The following is a 16,531-nucleotide window of genomic DNA, read 5'->3' on the forward strand; positions in this document are numbered from 1 at the left end:
AGAAACTTAACTCCCGAGTTACCCAGTTCCCGGGTGAAAAGAGTTTCACGGTGTGAGTAGCGCTAGTGTAGAGGCTACTCTGGGTTTGTTTGTTTTTTGTCACGGTGATAAGCCGTCGCTGAACTCAGACCCGCAGTACTCACCGCCGCGTCCTAAAACAGACATAGAAGAGCATCCCTGAGCGAATGCCAAGTCAGCGAATTTGTAGGCTCCACCCGGCCTTTTCTCGTTAGATCTGGGCCACTGTCTCCTTTCCCAGTCACCGTAAATCAGACTCGAAAAAAGAAATGTAAGATCTAGTTCCTTCTTTCCATTTTATAGATGGGAAAAATCAAGATCCATATATAGAGCTTCCCCCCCTAACGACAGGAGTAGCTATTCCTGTGAGCCATGCTGTAAACAATCCTGTGAAACTGGCCCCAGAAACCTAACAAGGAAAATCTGAACGTATTTTCAGAGTCTAACAAGTCATTACAGTTGGACAACCAGGAAATTCCCACCTGGCTTATGCTCCTTCAAGGCAGTGTGCTCTGCCAGGCAAGGTATTCGAAGATGCACGGAGCAGGCAGTGCTAGAGTGGATGCAGGTAAGCCAAGAGAAAACGCTGTTTCAAGAGGAAAAGGCTGTGGCACCGGTGGATTCTGCTGGAGGTCTAGAAGCCCAGGAATCATTGCAAGTGCCAGCCTTAATTCCTCTTCCTCCTCCCCACCCAGCCTGCCCCCACGGCCTTGTTAAGAGTGCTCAATAAATAATAGATGTCTGAGGAATATTGTTGAATTGCTGAATGGCTCCCTTTCCCCATTCTCTCTCTGCTTCTACTTTGGTCCCCGTTAATTACTCACATTTTGGCATTTCTGATTCAAGAGACTTTGAAGGATCAGAAGGTCTCTTTTAGAGATCTCTAAATCAAAAATTCTTACCCTTGAGGTCTGTAAATGGTCTTGAGTGAGTCGCTAAACCCAATGAAACTGTATATAAAATTTTTGTCTATGTGCCCGAGTCATCAGATCATCAAAGGGACTGAGATGGAGCTCCCCATTCATTTTCCTAGCCACTATTAATGTGTTGCACTTATCTTTTGTGGTTTCCCCCTAACCAACTGTTAATCCTTTGCAGTCAGGGATTCTATCTTCTACATCTTTCATTTTCTGCATGCTGTGATCACCGCCATACTGAGCACAGTAGGCAGTCAGCATGGAGTAAACATGACTTCTAAGTCCTCTACTGAAGGGCGTTAATTTTTTTTTTTTTTGTAGATTTTTCACTTTTAATTTCTAAAGTGACTATATCTCACAAAAGTGAACACGACAAAAAATGAGAAACTCCTTGATTCCCAATTCCGCTTCTTAACCTATTTTAAAATGTATATATAAACTCACAAACTATGACTTACAAGAATTAGTTCATGCTATATATTACAATTCAGCAAATTTTCTGGGTTTTGTTTATTTGTTTTAACCTTAGATTAAATCCTCTCCAGAAACTGCCAAACCAACATGTGGGTACCTACATCTATCCCATTCTTTTTAGTATATTATTTCCGTTGAATGGATGGGCATATTTTCAAGTTTCTGATATTGCAAAATATTACAGTGAACATCCTTAGACATATATTTTAATTTTTAAATTTTTTGTATTTCTGTAGGATGGCTTTTTTAAAGAAAAATTGCTGTGTAGAGATTATTTTGATAGATATTGCCAAACTGCTCTTCGGAGGAGTATTTATCATGAGTTTCACTAAGTGTGTCAAGACTGCTCTCCAAGGCCCTGGAAGGGGTCGCCCTGTATGAACATATGTTTTTGTAAAACTTGCAAAAGTATATTATAATGGAAATTAGTTAAGACTGCGGCCTCTTTTTATTCCAATTTTTCCTCAGATACGTTATATATGCTTTAGAGTAGCTGTATCTGTTGAGAATGTCTATTCTTTTTCTTGAAAAGGACCCCCTTGTGTCCTTTTTAAGAAACTTGTGTAAGTTTCAGACTTCACAAAATCTGGATCCGCCTCTGCTGGTCTTCCGAAAATTAATTTATGCTCCCAACAGAAGCAGAAGAGAGAGTGCTCGGATTGCCCTGAATTATATTTTGCCCAATGCCTCTTCCCCAGCGACAATAAAGCGTCCGATTTCATTATCAGCGTGGTCTCACTGAAGCTTGACCTAACTCTTCTGGGTTAGAGCTATTGAAAACTTATGAAGAAAATATTTAACTATGATTACAGATAGAGATTTATCTTCTCGGTTGGTCCCATGGTGTAATGGTCAGCACTCTGGACTTTGAATCCAGCAATCCGAGTTCGAATCTCGGTGGGACCTCTCTCAGAGGGACATTTTATAGTTCTTGGGATCACATCTGAACCGGAAAGAAAGCGTTCCTCTGCTTTACACATTTGTGGTCGTGTGCAGTAGTATTGGATTCTACGACTCTGTTTAAACAAAAGGACAGAGTACTTCTCCTGGGAAGTAACTGATTCTTTAAAATTAAGCTTTCCAATCGCACAAAGTTCAATAGCAAGGAGGCTGATTAGAAATGGTCAGCCTCCCAGCAACGTCATGAACTTCTCAGGGCTCGGGCGGAACCGCTCCAGCAGCGCAATTGCTTGATGGAGACCGCATCTCAAAACCTCCAAGGTACCAAGGCCTCCTCGCCGCGCCCGCTCCTAAGCCTAAAACCCCACGTGCCGAGTCGCCGAGCCTCGGCCGGGAGCGCGCTTTCTCCGTCCGGGGTCACTTCTCACCTCCTCTTCCCATTCCCATTTCACCGAGACAGTTCACTCTCCTCTGCCTTCTCTCATTCCTTCTTCTCATTCTCATCACCCACCCCAAATGCGAAGCCGGCTTGAAAACTCCTCGAAAGCCTGCAGCCGCGGAGCGCGCAGTTCCTGCCGTCCAAGCAGAAAAACTCACGTCTCTCCCAGAGTCTCCCCTCTCCCGCCGCTCGGGCCCGCGGGAAATGGAGCGAACCTCTGAAAGCAACCTCCTCAGAAAGTGCCAAACACCTGCACCCGAAGCACCCGGGAAATGGTTCTCTGGAGCTGAGGCTCAGGGACAAGAAATGTCCCCCTGAAAAAGTACTCTGTGTGTAGACAGAGACCAACTTGGAGACAAAGCTGATCAAACGTAGAAAGTCCGGTTAGTTCTAGATAGCCACTCATTTGCCATTAGAATGAGAAACGTAGGCGAGTGGGAGGAAAGATTTCCTTCAGCTGGACAGGAACTAAATTAGGAGGAGACAGGTATCTATGTTCTGTACAAATTAATCTCTTCTATGTCATAATAGGCAACCCTTAAATCCAGTGATCTATCTTCAGGTTCCTTCTTGCTTCAACATTTTAATGTTCTCATATGTAACCAAAAACTAAATCAAGTCCTACTCTCACCAATTCCAGTAACTCACTAAACTATAAATATTTCATTGACTCATATTATGAATTACCATTGGTTACACAGAGACTTTGTAACAAAGTAAGGTTACTAAGTTTATGAAAACAGATTCTTTTGTTTCCCACTATGAGCACTTGATTGTATCTCTACTTAGATGGTCTGTGATGATGCTAATAGCAGGGGGAAATAACATTTTCTGCTTGGAGTGTTGCTTTAGCAGGTGTGGTCCTGTCTTCTTTCAACCTTGTTGATGCTAGTATGAGCAAAAGTATCCTCCAGAGTATCCTCTCTCTTCTGAATTGGCCTGATAGCCTTCCCGGTGTGGGGAGTTTCTAACTGCATTCCCTCCAACCAATGCCACCTCCAGCCTGTGGTTCTCAGACATCTGCAGCACTAACATCCTAACCCAAAGTCAAAACCTCAAATAGACTCCAGAGTTCCAGCCACCCTCCTGGAACTTTAGGAAATGACGTAACAAAAGGGAGAACCACTTCATCTCAAATACTGAGGGATAATTAATGACATAATCATTATGGTCATATTTAGCATCAAGGACCCATTTGTCCTAGCTCAAATTCAGTAACTCAGACATTATTCCAAGCATCTAAATTACAGTAATGAAACATACCTGGCTGGAGGAGGTACCTGCACTCAAGTGACCCAGGGCTGGAGAGAAGGCTAAGGAACAGCTGATATAGGGAGGCAGAACCAGTAACAGACACATGAGAGGCTGGGAGAGCATGTGGACACTTCTGTGGGAACCTTACCTGGTCTGTGGATCTCCCATTCTTTAAGGAAGCTGAAGGAATCTCCGTGGATATTAACAAGGACTCCCTCCTTGACCAAACTTGTGTCAAGCTCCTCTGAGCCCTCTTACAAACCATCTTTGGCCTGCCCAGCCCAGTTTTAGTAAAGAATCCTGTTGATTCCAGTTTGGGCAAGAATCCCGCTAAGCCAGTTTATCTAGAATCCCACCAACACCCTTGATATCCAATCAAGTTCCCCTTCCTTCACTCTTGATATTTAATCAAGTTTCTTTCAGTAATTTTCCACCCAATGACTCCTTACTCTGCCCCTTTGGCTATAAATCCTCAGCTGCCTCTGTTGTATTCTGAATGGAGTTTAATCTTCCTGATTGCAATAGTCTTAAAGTCTTCCTTGTCTGTTTGCCTCCATCTGGTGCAATTTTTCTTTGACAGTTTCCTCAAAGAACTTGTAGACACATCCTGGGAAAACTGTTTTTTCAGAAAAGAGAGCTAACTCAGGATTTGAGGATGCAATAAATGTAGAGAATGTGTGTCCAATGTAGACGACTGAATGAATTAATGTTAGCCAATTTCCTGAGGATACAAAAACAGATTTTAAAATTTGTCCAACATATATACACTACCAAATGTAAAATAGATAGCTAGTGGGAAGCAGCCACATAGCACAGGGAGATCAGCTCGGTGCTTTGTGACCGCCTGGGGGGGTGGGATGGGGAGGGTGGGAGGGAAGGAGATGCAGGAGGGAGGAGATATGGGAACGTGTGTATATGTGTAGCTGATTCACTTTGTTATAAAGCAGAAACTAACACACCATTGTGAAGCAATTATACTTCAATAAAGATGTTTTAAATAAATAAATAAATAAATAAAAATAAAATTTGTCCAAGATATGAGGATGTGGCTGGTAAAATTGAAGGCAGGAGCAGCTTTCCTGGGCTGAACATTTGCAGAAATAAAGAGCATTCTGGGTGATTGGATGTAATACATAGATGCCTCAGCCAGACACAAAGCTTTAAGATCAACATGAGAAGCATCTGGATGCTTTATTAAATCACAGATTCCAGAGCACACTCTCTGAGATCATAATTTAATAGATCAAGAGTGAGGCCCAGAATTCTTCATTCACAACAAGCACTTGAAGCAGCCTAGAGATCATACTTCAAATACTGCTCTCACCTTAAAAAAAAATAAAATAAAGCAAAAAATATTCTAGCTTTATAAATGTAACAAATATTTTGTTGTAGTAAAAGAAATGAAAATTAAATTGCACTGCAATATCACTATCACCTACTAAAATAACAGAGAAGCCAAAGTTGACAACATAGCATATTGGGGAGGGTGAAGGGAGAAAGGACCTCAGTCATTACTGGCTGGGAGTATAGATTAATAAAATTCCTTTGGAGGGCAGTTTGGCAGTAGATGTGAATATTTCAAATGCACATATCCTAGGACATAGCAAACTCCTTTTTAGAAATTTATCTTGTGGTATTACAAATGCACATATTCAAAATTACATATACATATATATGAATAACTTTATACATAAGTGTCTCTCTATATAATATTATATATAAATGTATAAGGTTATTCATTGCAGCATAGTTTGTAAAAGCAAAAGATGGGGGAAAAAACCTAAATGTCCAATAGAGGGCTGGTTAAATAATATACAGTAACCCATAGGTTGGAATACCATGTGTCCTTGGAAAAGCATAAACTGTCACTTTTTTTTATGATATCGAATGTGCTCCAAGATATATTGCTTAGGGGAAAAGGGTAAGGTACAGACCAATGTGCATAGTATGTTATCATTTGTGTTACCTCTTTTTGAGATAAGATATATTTATTGCACATGGTATATATTCATATATGCTTAATATGATTCTGGAAGGAATTAATAACAATGGCTCTCTGTGGGGAATGTAATTAGGTGGCTGGGAAATAAAGGATGCAAGGGTTTTCTGTATAGCTTTATATATATGATATTTTAACAAATATTTTAATAATTTTAAATTAAACTATATTTTATGTATAAAATACTTAAATAACTTTTATTTTATAAAATATTTTATATACATATAAAAATATTTTCCCCTAAAGTTCTGACAAGATGGAGATCACAGCAGAAATTACACAATATTGACATTCTTCTGTTCTGCTAAAGGAGGAATCCTTGGATCTAACAGGAAATGTCATGTGGGATGTATTTTCAGTTTTGTCTCTAAGCAGAGACATACCCTCCTCCTCAAAGCCAGAGAGCCTCAGAAATGGTTAAGTATTTTATTGGGGAGGGGGACACATTAAATTAACAAACTTGGTGCAAATTGCAGTACAATTAAAAATAGGCTGAAAATATCCTGCAAGTGTAACACAACATATAATAATTTGTTGTGTATATCTCTGTGGACGATTTTAGGCAATGTTTTGTTATATCCCTCTTCCTCAAAAAAGTCCGTGTGAGTATAAGTACACCTCTTGCTCTGAGGCAAGTTGCTATATTAGATGATGATAGGCACTATTCACACGACAAGTAGGAACCGATCCAGTGAAGAACGCGCTATTTACACAGGGGCCGCCCTGAAGACGCCAAGGTCCAGAGAACCTCACGACGAGGGTGGGATTCGAACCCACGCGTGCAGAGCACAATGGATTAGCAGTCCATCGCCTTAACCACTCGGCCACCTCGTCGGACGATGTTAAGATACAATCATGTCCTTCATTACTGCAGTTCCGTTCTGTCGTACTGTATCTAATTGCCTTTCTTTTCTGGTTTAATCCTGACTCAGTCCTCACAATCAGATATTTTTATATACATTTCACAGCAACCATAAAACTGAAAGTGACACTTACAGTGGTTCGGTTACTTGGCACATATAAAATGAACAGGTAAAACCAGTACATGTCGGTATTTAAATACATAGGTCCTTGTTGAACACATGAATGAATGAACATAGCCAGGATTTCAACCCTGATTTGCTGACGCGGCTCCAGTCAGCTGCCCTGTGTTCTCCCAGAGAGTAGGGTGCCTCTGCCGCTGCACTCTGCATTCGAGGGGCCGAATTCCCTACGTCCTGATTAGAACACGTCCCGGGATTCCGGTTTTCTGGGAGAGACCAGGAAACAACAAAACCTGGCTCTGTAGTTCTTATATTTGCTTCTGAAATATGCTGGACTGCTGAAAGACTCCTTCATTTCGGTCTTGTTACCTTCTCTGGGGCTTGGGATTCATCAGTCTGCGACACACAGCAAAGGGTGAAAACGTGGTTGAAAAAAAGTATCAGCAGAAAACCCGCAAGCGTCCTGACCGGGCCGTTTTGTTTCTAGAGCAGATTGGCGTCTTAGAGTGTACGATTGATTTACGGTGGCTACCACAAACACCGAGAAGGGCCAGGTGGGGAAATCCTCACTAGTGCAGGAGCCAGGACGCCTGGGTCCTGTTGTGGTTCTGTCCCACTAACCGTGTGACCTCGGGCAGGCCACTTCACCAGTTCCATATCCACTCCTTCCCTCTCGCCCCCACAATTCCACCACCACCACCATTCTTCCCCACCCTCCCCACCCCCAGGAGGAAGCTGAACTTGACAACTTCAAATAAACTTAGCATCAATAAACCCCTTTCACTCACCAGGGTTCAATTGCTTTTCTATATTTAGTGCAGACTTTTGGAGAGAAATTTGAAAAGACTCTCACATGCCCAAATGCTGTAGCTCCTTCCTTCCTATGAAATCTCTACTTCGGTTCTCAACTTTGGCAGGAGTGACTCTCTTCTTTCCCTCTCACGTTCCTTTACCGAATTTCATAAACTCACCTTCAACATACAACATACCCTGAAACCACTTCTTTCCCACTACAGGTTTTGGCCCATAAGGAGAAGTCCAGGCTCAGTTCCTCCACTTCTCTGTTCTTCTGATGTTAAATATTCATCCCCACAGTTGTATTTCTGTTGCCGTTTGGCTTCAAGATAACCTGCTCCTCTGCTGATCCAGGTCAGCTTCCTGCATTTCTTGCTCCCAACTGCTCTGATTCCCAGGCACCCTAGGCAGGGCTCCCACATCTAGAGCTTTATCACTAGTCATCCTGACCTGTGCTCCACGTGCTCCTGAATGACTTTAGGCCCCATATAATATCACATTTGTTTATTTTGAGTGACCTCCCTAGAGAATTCTCCAACTCTTTGTGAGATCAGAAATGTCACAAAGAGTGCACTATCTAGGGGCTAATTGTTGCGAAGTAGGAGGTCCATCAGAGCTTCTAGTCAGTCATAATTGGTGAACGTTTCCTTTAATTTTCCAGTTTTTAGAGCTGCATTCTTTGCATTACTTGACTTGTGGCTGCTTCCTCCATCTTCAAAGCCTTCAGTGTAGCCTCTAGCTTCAGTCCACACATTGCCTTCTTCTTCTTTGCTTCCCTCTTATAAAGACAGTTGTGATTATATTTAGGGCCCATCCAGATAATCCAGGATAATTTTCCCATACCAAGACCTTTGATTTATTCATATCTTCACTCTCCTTTACCAAATAAGGTAACATTTACAGGTTCCAGGGTTTAAGACCTAGATATCTTTGACGGCTGTAATTTGGCTTACACAGCACATATATTTTTGAACCCAGTGATACAACTCCTGGGCACATCTCTCAGATATTTAGGGAAAACTTTACAACGATGCTTACTGTAAACAGGCACAGCATCTAATTTTGTCTTCAATCTAGTCATTAGTCCTCCTCTTTTCTCTTCTCTACTCTTCTCATTCTAAATGTTATTAATGTGTGAGTTCTCCCACAGAAAAGCCAGAGTATTTGGGCTTGGTGTGATCCCTAGTTTTTATTTTCAATCCTTCTTGAACACTATTTTCCCACTCTTATAGCTTTTTCCTCTGTACCTTCTCCTGCCAAAAATCCATAAAGAACAATTTAACCTAAAGTAGGTTTTGGAAATTTCTACTTCCATAGGTAACAAAAAACCTTTTTTCCCATCGAAAAATTACCTGGATCCTTATTTTCTCTAACAGCAGTGAGCCTGTTATCCAGATCATGTTTTCTGAGAACAAGTATTTAAAGAACATTTTTCTGTAATATGATTGATTTCACAGAGGGGTCATATTTTTCCCTGTGGTTCCCCTTGTATCCTCAGAGATCCTTATGACCAGTAAATAATATACAGTCCCAAAGACATGGGGAATTCCTGAGCTGGGGAAGATGGTGCTTATCAAATGGATATAACTAGATTATTCCAGGCTGAGAAGTTCCAGTTTAATACCAACAACAACAAGAATAGCCACCAAATAATAAAAGCACACTCTGTTCTAGGTCCCAGTGAATAAAAGTTTTGTACATTTCTTCTTTAAACCTCACAACAATCATGAAATATAGTATAATATATAATATATATTAAATATAATAATACCTATTATCATTTTCAGTTTACATGTGAAGAAACTGAGATTTAGAGAGATTAAATAACATATCCAACCCAGGCACCTGAGACATCTCCAAGGCCATTTCAACCCCCAAATCTGGCAGGTTGCAAGGCTCTGTAAACAAATAGATAATACTGTTTCCCTTTTCTCCCTAGGCCAGTGTTCTCTATTGCAAAATCCAAGTGGTGTTTGCTCCTGAAAAAATGTCTCTCTCACATTAGGTTTCATTGGATTTTCTCATTCAGAAAGCAGAATTGCCCAGCATGACCTCTGGGGAGGGTAAAGGGATCTTGCTAATTTGCTCCTTAGGCCTCTTTTGTGGTTTCTTAAAACCTTTTAACAACTTTCTGAGGAGAGGTTAAAATGAGGATAAATTGAAGAAGAAGAAATATATGCTATAGAGCATTGCTCTGTGCAGAGTATGGACCTGAAATCTGGCCCTGTCAGTACTGATCTTGAGGATGTTTGGGCATCTACAGAGGGAGCTGCAAGTTGGAGGGACAGAGGCAAGACTCCACCATTGGATTTGAGAGTATTTTAGGAGGGGAAATGCCAATAAAATGATCCAGATATCACTTCTCATTGCCTTGTCTGCCTAAGAACAAAATGGAAAAACAAAAACAACAACGACAAACAAAAAACAAAAACAAAAAAAAAACAGAAAGAGAAAAAAGAGAACTCCCAATTAAGTGTCAAAACACTAAATCAGGGGATTCAGGTCACATACAATTCTCTAGTACTCTGAAGATAAAAGCTTACCAAAAACTAGTTCATTTAATTTTCCCACATAAAAAGATTCTTGTTGAACTTTGATAGTGCATCTTGATGTTCTGTATTAGCCACTATACATCAAATCTTAGTGCAGGAAACAGTAACGAATTGCTCTTTTCTTTTACTTCAAGGTTAATCATGATATCCTTGGTAAACATTTTACCTTGGAAGGGAAATCTCTTGTGTAGATAAACCCCAGGCAGAAACAGGAAGAGGAACCCCCCAGGGACTGAAATAACATATCTATGAACACTGTTCTTGTGTTTGAAAACTTCATATTGAAGTATAACAAACATACAGAAAAAGTACACAAATTATACTTGGCAATTTTTCATACAGTGAACCCATTTGTGTAACCAACACCCAGATGAAGAAATAGAACATTCCCAGTATCCCAGCAGCTCTTTTCCTGTCCTCTTCTAGCCACTACCCACAAGACAGGAACTAACTTAACTTCTTATACCATACATTAGTTTGGGCAGTTTTAAAATTTCATACAAAAGGAATCATACACTCTGTTGATTTCTTTCACGCAACAAGTTTATGTTTGTGATTTTCCCCCCCTTACCCCTATTTGCTTTGGGTATATCAGAGGAGGTAGGACTCAGTTAAAAAAACAAAAACAAACTCCCCAGCCCAAATTCTCATCCTGATCATCAGCTCCCTCATCCACTTCTGTTGAGCAGAATCCCAGTGTTGGGTGTTTATTTACTGGACATGAGGACAGACTCAGTCTAGGAGAGTGTGAACAAGAGAGTGGCTTAGAAAGTAAAAACGACTCAAAAAAATGATGGAGACATTTCAAACAGACATAGGAAGCCAGTTTGAAGGGACTCCCAGTGGTCAAATCTGGGACTATTTGTGCACCAAAGTAGTTAAGTATCATAATCAATTATAAACCATCGAAAAACTAGAAATCCATACAAATGATTGTTTAGTAGCATGCCAAGCACTGACTGTAAATATGGTGGAGGGACTGGAGGTGGAAAATCATTATTCTGTAACAATCATAATAAAGATTTGCTCAGACTATGCATGTTAAATCTTGGGGGAGATTTTGATGAGGAACAGGATATTTGTAGTCTTAAATCACTGTCCTACGAAGCAGGGATCAAAATTAACCTCACCAATGAGTGACAGACAGTCCTTACCTGCCTCCAGGTATGATACTTTGAGAAGCACACAGCATTATCTACGTAGTAATCCACTAGGGAATGCATAGTCTGAATCTAATCAGGAGAAAACAGTCAAAAACCAAAGTGAAAGACATTCTATTTTAAAAAATAAAAGAAAAAAATACACTATTATTGAAATGGCACATTAATGTCATGAAAGAAAAAGAAAGGCTGAGGAAATGTCCCAGATTAAAGGAAACTAAAGACATGTCATCTAAATACAATACCTGACACTAGACTAGATCCTGTATTCTAGGGGGTAATTGGTCAAATTGGAATGCAGACTGTAGATTAAATACAGCTATTTATTTAATGTTAAATTCACTGAAGTTCATGATCGTACAGTGGTTATGTAGTAAAGTATTTAAGGGTAAGTGAACATGATGTACTGCAGCTTACTCTCACATGGGAGAGAGAGGGAGGAGATGGGGTAAAATATTAACAATAGCTAAGTCTGGGTAAAAGGTGTATGGTTATTTGGGGTAATATTTTTATTTTTTTCAAAATTTTAATAAGTTTGAAATTCAGAGGGAGGAAAAGAGAGACTGCGATGGACGTGCCCGAGAAATCAATGCATGTGAATTGGGCCCGGGCCAAATCTTTAAAGTATAGGAAGCTTCCCCCCTTCCCAAACCTTCCGAGGTACTAATAATTCTTCATAGCTCCCTGGTTCCCAAGGGATTGGTCGCGGAGAAACAGAAGCCAGTCCTGCCTTGCCTGCTCACCTTTTATCTAAATAACATCCCAGCCCAGCCCAACCCACCCTCGACTAGCTCCGCAAGGCAAGGGGACTCCAGGGTTTTGCCGGAGGTAAGTGTTGCTAAGTTGGACGATCTGGGCGCCTACTGTCCAGGACATCGTGAGCTCGCTGGGATGTTCCCTGCCATCACCACGAAACACTCAGTGGATTTTTCTGGCTTCCGGAAATGGAGATGATTTGAGGGTCTTTGTTCCAAGGGAGTTGGTGCTGGACGCGGGAACTGGAGCTCTGCAGGCGCGGACCCGCTTTGACTCCACCTCTGCTCCCTTCCCAACGCCACCTCCTCAGTGGGTACCCCGGCTGCCCAGCTACCTGCTTCAGCCTCCTGAAGCCTTACATGTGGAAAGGGCAGGAATGGAGGGAGGCTGGAGAGAGTGAGAGACAACAGATTGTCGAGACAACAGATTGCCTCTTTTCAGCCTCCTTCCTTTGGAGTCTCATTCTGTTGCTTTCTTATGAGGCCGCTGCTCAGTCCGTTTCGCAAATGGAGAATTTTACATTCACGTTTCCTCTGCAATTTACTAAATCTTTGAGAAGCAAAGAAATAATGATTATAAATCACGAAAGGAATCCGAAGAAAAGCTTTCGCGGTTGGGGGTGTAGCTCAGTGGTAGAGCGCGTGCTTAGCATGTACGAGGTCCCGGGTTCAATCCCCGGCACCTCCACCAGTTTTGAGAGGATGCATTTGTGATCAAACCACTTTTCCTTTCATCTCTCCCTTTAAACCTGGTGTCTTCTTTCATTCAATTTTCTGCCTATCTGTACTGCCTTTGTAGTAAGTAGTTTCTGCCCCGAGAGCGTTGCCACCACCAGAAATATCCTAAATCCTACGTGACAAGCGTTTTTGAAAGATAATTGGCCTGATTTCTTTGGATGCCAAGTTAAAAACAGAAAAGAAGAAGACAGAAAACAACAGACTCTCGGTTTCATTCACTTTCTTCTGAATTCTGAAGAGTTCTTAGAGCAAAAACCAAACTGGAGGTGGAATAGCAGAAAAATATCTTGTGATTTCTTCCTTATGAGCATCTGACCACCCCATACTTTGTTTTCTTGAATCACCAGATATGGAAACCGTGGGTTCCAGTCATAACCGCAAGGTTCTATGCACAGAGAAACAATAAAGCACTGCCTGTCATTGTACGTGATGCCTTCCAAGCCTAAACTGAATGATACAGAGTGAATGAAGACTGGCTGCTTCAATGAATCCAGACCACTGCCGCTTTGCTGAGATAACTTATTGGGAGTGTGAGAGATCAAGCATCTAAATATCTCCTGTTCAAGAAAATTTCAATCAAAATAAATGACATGGGCTCATTTCAGAAATAAATCTGAGTGAACGACGACTTCCACTTTGCCAACACAAACAAGTATCCCACAATACCCATATGTCTTAACCAATCCAAAAATCAAAGCTGATTTGCTTAGGCCCACCTAGTCTGAAATATTGGTTTCATAATATGAGAGGGAAAAAAAAAATCAGTTGTCCCTTTTAAACGTATTGATTTCTAGGAATTAGTTCTTATTCTGAAAAATAATTCTGTACAATATATATTTTTAGTAAGTTTTTATGATCTGTACCACCTATTTAAGTCACTTTAACTATATCTGTGGTCACAGAGATTTAATTTCTTCATGGCAAGATAAGGATATCCACTATCGTTACTATTTTAACGCTATAATGGAGGTACTAATCAAGGAATTTAGCATGAAAAAGTAATTAGAGGAGTAGGTAGTGGATACGAAGGGATAAAGCTCTCTCTATACATCTTGGTAGGGTTATATATCTAGAAACTACTCCTCAGAACAGAAAAGCTACTACAAATGGACAATTTAGTAAAGAACCTGGTTGTAAAATTAATACACACACACACACACACACACACACACACACACACACACACACACAAGTCTTCCTACATCCAGACTTTGGAGGTTTTTGGTTATTGATTCATTATTTTGAAAGTTGACAAATGAAGGAAAAGAATCAAGTATTTATACTACCTCTCATACAGAATGTATGTCAGGATAAACATACAGTTGATGAGGGAAAATTTTTTTCTGTAGAAGAATGACAGCTAATACATGCAGGAGGAATGATAAAATAGAGTCAACATTTTGCAACTGATATTGCTATAATGCATCCTGGTCACAATCACCAGTGGTTGCTACAACCATGAAGTGAAATTGGATGGGGGAGCTCTAGAACAGATGGAGCAGGCTGACATACCCGATCAATTTCTCTCTAAAAGTGAGACTGCTACACAACATGTGCCTCTCGACACAGTGAAACAGAACATGCCCGGGACCACCAATGAAATACTTGTACTAAAAAATTAGTGCTTCGTCTAGTCTAATAGATGGAACCATCTGTTTACAGTAAATATTGGGAATATAGGAATATGTTTAATAACATCACAAAAATGCAATCAGTCAAATCCAGAATGTGGGACATTCTCCTGGACAAACTGAAACTCAAGAAAGAAATGGCATGGGGGATAAAGGGAGGTGGAACTGATACAGATTAAATGACATGTAAGGAGAATAATAGATAAATGCAACATATTTGGATCCTGATTCAAACAAGGTAATTGGAAAAAGAAACAATCAAACACATACTGAGGATCTGATTATATTAAGAAGTTTTATTATTTTTGCTGGTTGTGATGTTATTGTGGCAGTGTTAAAAAAGAAAGTTTATAACTATTAGTTATACATGGGAAAATATTTATGATTGAGATTAATATCTGGAACTTGATTTTTATTCCAGGAGGGGAAAAAAAAGCACAAAAAGAAACAAACATGCACAACAAAACTATGATAAATGCCGAAGTTGGGTGGTAGGTACATAGGTATTCATTATAGTATGATTTCTACTTTGTTTTAAAATGCCCAAAACAAAAAGCTAAAAATTTAATACTTTATATATATAATATGCTTTATATTGTATATTAAATTTATTTAAATTTTTATTTTCATCAAAGAATGGCTTCTATTTCTTTTTTGTTTGTTCTTCTTTCTCTAGTTCCTTTAGGTGTAAGGTTAGATTGTTTATTTGAGATTTTTCTTGTTTCTTGAGGTAAGATTGTATTGCTATAAACTTCCCTCTTAGAACAGCTTTTACTACATCCCATAGATGTACAGACTACATCATGAAATTTCCCAGTGGTGTGCTGTAGTCATCTATGTTTTGTTTTTGTTGTTGTTGTTGTTTTGTTTTGTTTTGTTTTGATGCCAGCCTTTCCAAAAGACTCTTGATCTAAATGACGTATGTTCATGGTCCTACTGGGATAAAAGCTAATTTTACAACTTCTTGTTCTCAGCTGGGCCTAGTCAGGTGCAAGAGAATCTGAAGGCTTTAGTGACATTGATTTACAAAACACATCTTCTTTCTGACATTCAAGGCCTCTAAAATTCATACGATTCTTGCACAACAAAGTAAACAAAATATACTTTAGGGGAAAATTGACCATGTATTCATAAAGAAAACTATTCCGGGGCCACATTAGTTATATAGGCTTGGGGATGTAGCTCAGTGGTAGAGCGCATGCTTTGCATGTATGAGGTCCTGGGTTCGATCCCCAGCGTCTCCAGCTTCTTAGTACTCTCTTGGCAGCATCCTAGAATGTTGGATCGTATTAAACAGATATAGCTGGTTTTCAGCACTTTAGATATTTCTGAGCATTTAAAGTTTAAACAATACGCTGCTAAAAAAAAAATTTAACTTGCTTCGATTGCCAAGACCCCATCAGACTCTGATGCTATAACCCTCTTTTGGAGGAGGGGAGAAATGGTAGGGTTAAGAGAGATTAGGCTGAGACAATGGATAGGTTGGTTTCAACTCCTACCCTTTGTTTTTGTTTTTCTGTTTTTTTCAACAATTCTTTGACCTTTGTCACAAGTGTTTCTATCTCACTAGGTCATAAACAAATATTTTATTTCTCATTCCTTCTATTTTAGAAGAGATCATATTTGAAATCAACTGCTGAATACAAAGTACACTACTGGTATGAGTGGGTAAAAATATGACTAATTTCTAATAAATTGGCTGCCTGAAGCTAAGAATGTGACTAGCAGAATCATAGGCAAAGAACAGTCTTCAGGTAAGAGGAAAGACTTGGTTAGAAATGTATGCAAAGAGGGGGAAGAATTTTTACTAGCTTTTCCTTTGTTCTTTGTGTAAATGAGAAAAAGCTGCTGCTATCAATTGTCATCAAGGATATAGGCTAAGAAACAGTTTTCTCTAAAAACATAGGCTGAGAAAA

The 16,531-nt window shown here is 39.9% G+C and overlaps 4 non-coding genes across 4 annotated transcripts; 3 read left to right on the plus strand and 1 right to left on the minus strand.

Moving 5' to 3' along the window:
- Nucleotides 1-2,243: 2,243 nt before the first annotated feature.
- Nucleotides 2,244-2,315, plus strand: TRNAQ-UUG. Its single transcript has one exon. It is a non-coding gene; the product is annotated as a tRNA-Gln (tRNA).
- Nucleotides 2,316-6,753: 4,438 nt separating this feature from the next.
- Nucleotides 6,754-6,835, minus strand: TRNAS-GCU. The gene has a single exon. It is a non-coding gene; the product is annotated as a tRNA-Ser (tRNA).
- A 6,027-nt stretch (nucleotides 6,836-12,862) lies between these two features.
- On the plus strand, nucleotides 12,863-12,934 carry TRNAA-AGC. The gene has a single exon. It is a non-coding gene; the product is annotated as a tRNA-Ala (tRNA).
- Nucleotides 12,935-15,787: 2,853 nt separating this feature from the next.
- On the plus strand, nucleotides 15,788-15,859 carry TRNAA-UGC. The gene has a single exon. It is a non-coding gene; the product is annotated as a tRNA-Ala (tRNA).
- Nucleotides 15,860-16,531: the final 672 nt, after the last annotated feature.

The sequence above is a fragment of the Balaenoptera musculus genome, chromosome 11 (genome assembly GCF_009873245.2).
Source record: "Balaenoptera musculus isolate JJ_BM4_2016_0621 chromosome 11, mBalMus1.pri.v3, whole genome shotgun sequence".
Classification (NCBI taxonomy): Eukaryota; Metazoa; Chordata; class Mammalia; order Artiodactyla; family Balaenopteridae; genus Balaenoptera; species Balaenoptera musculus.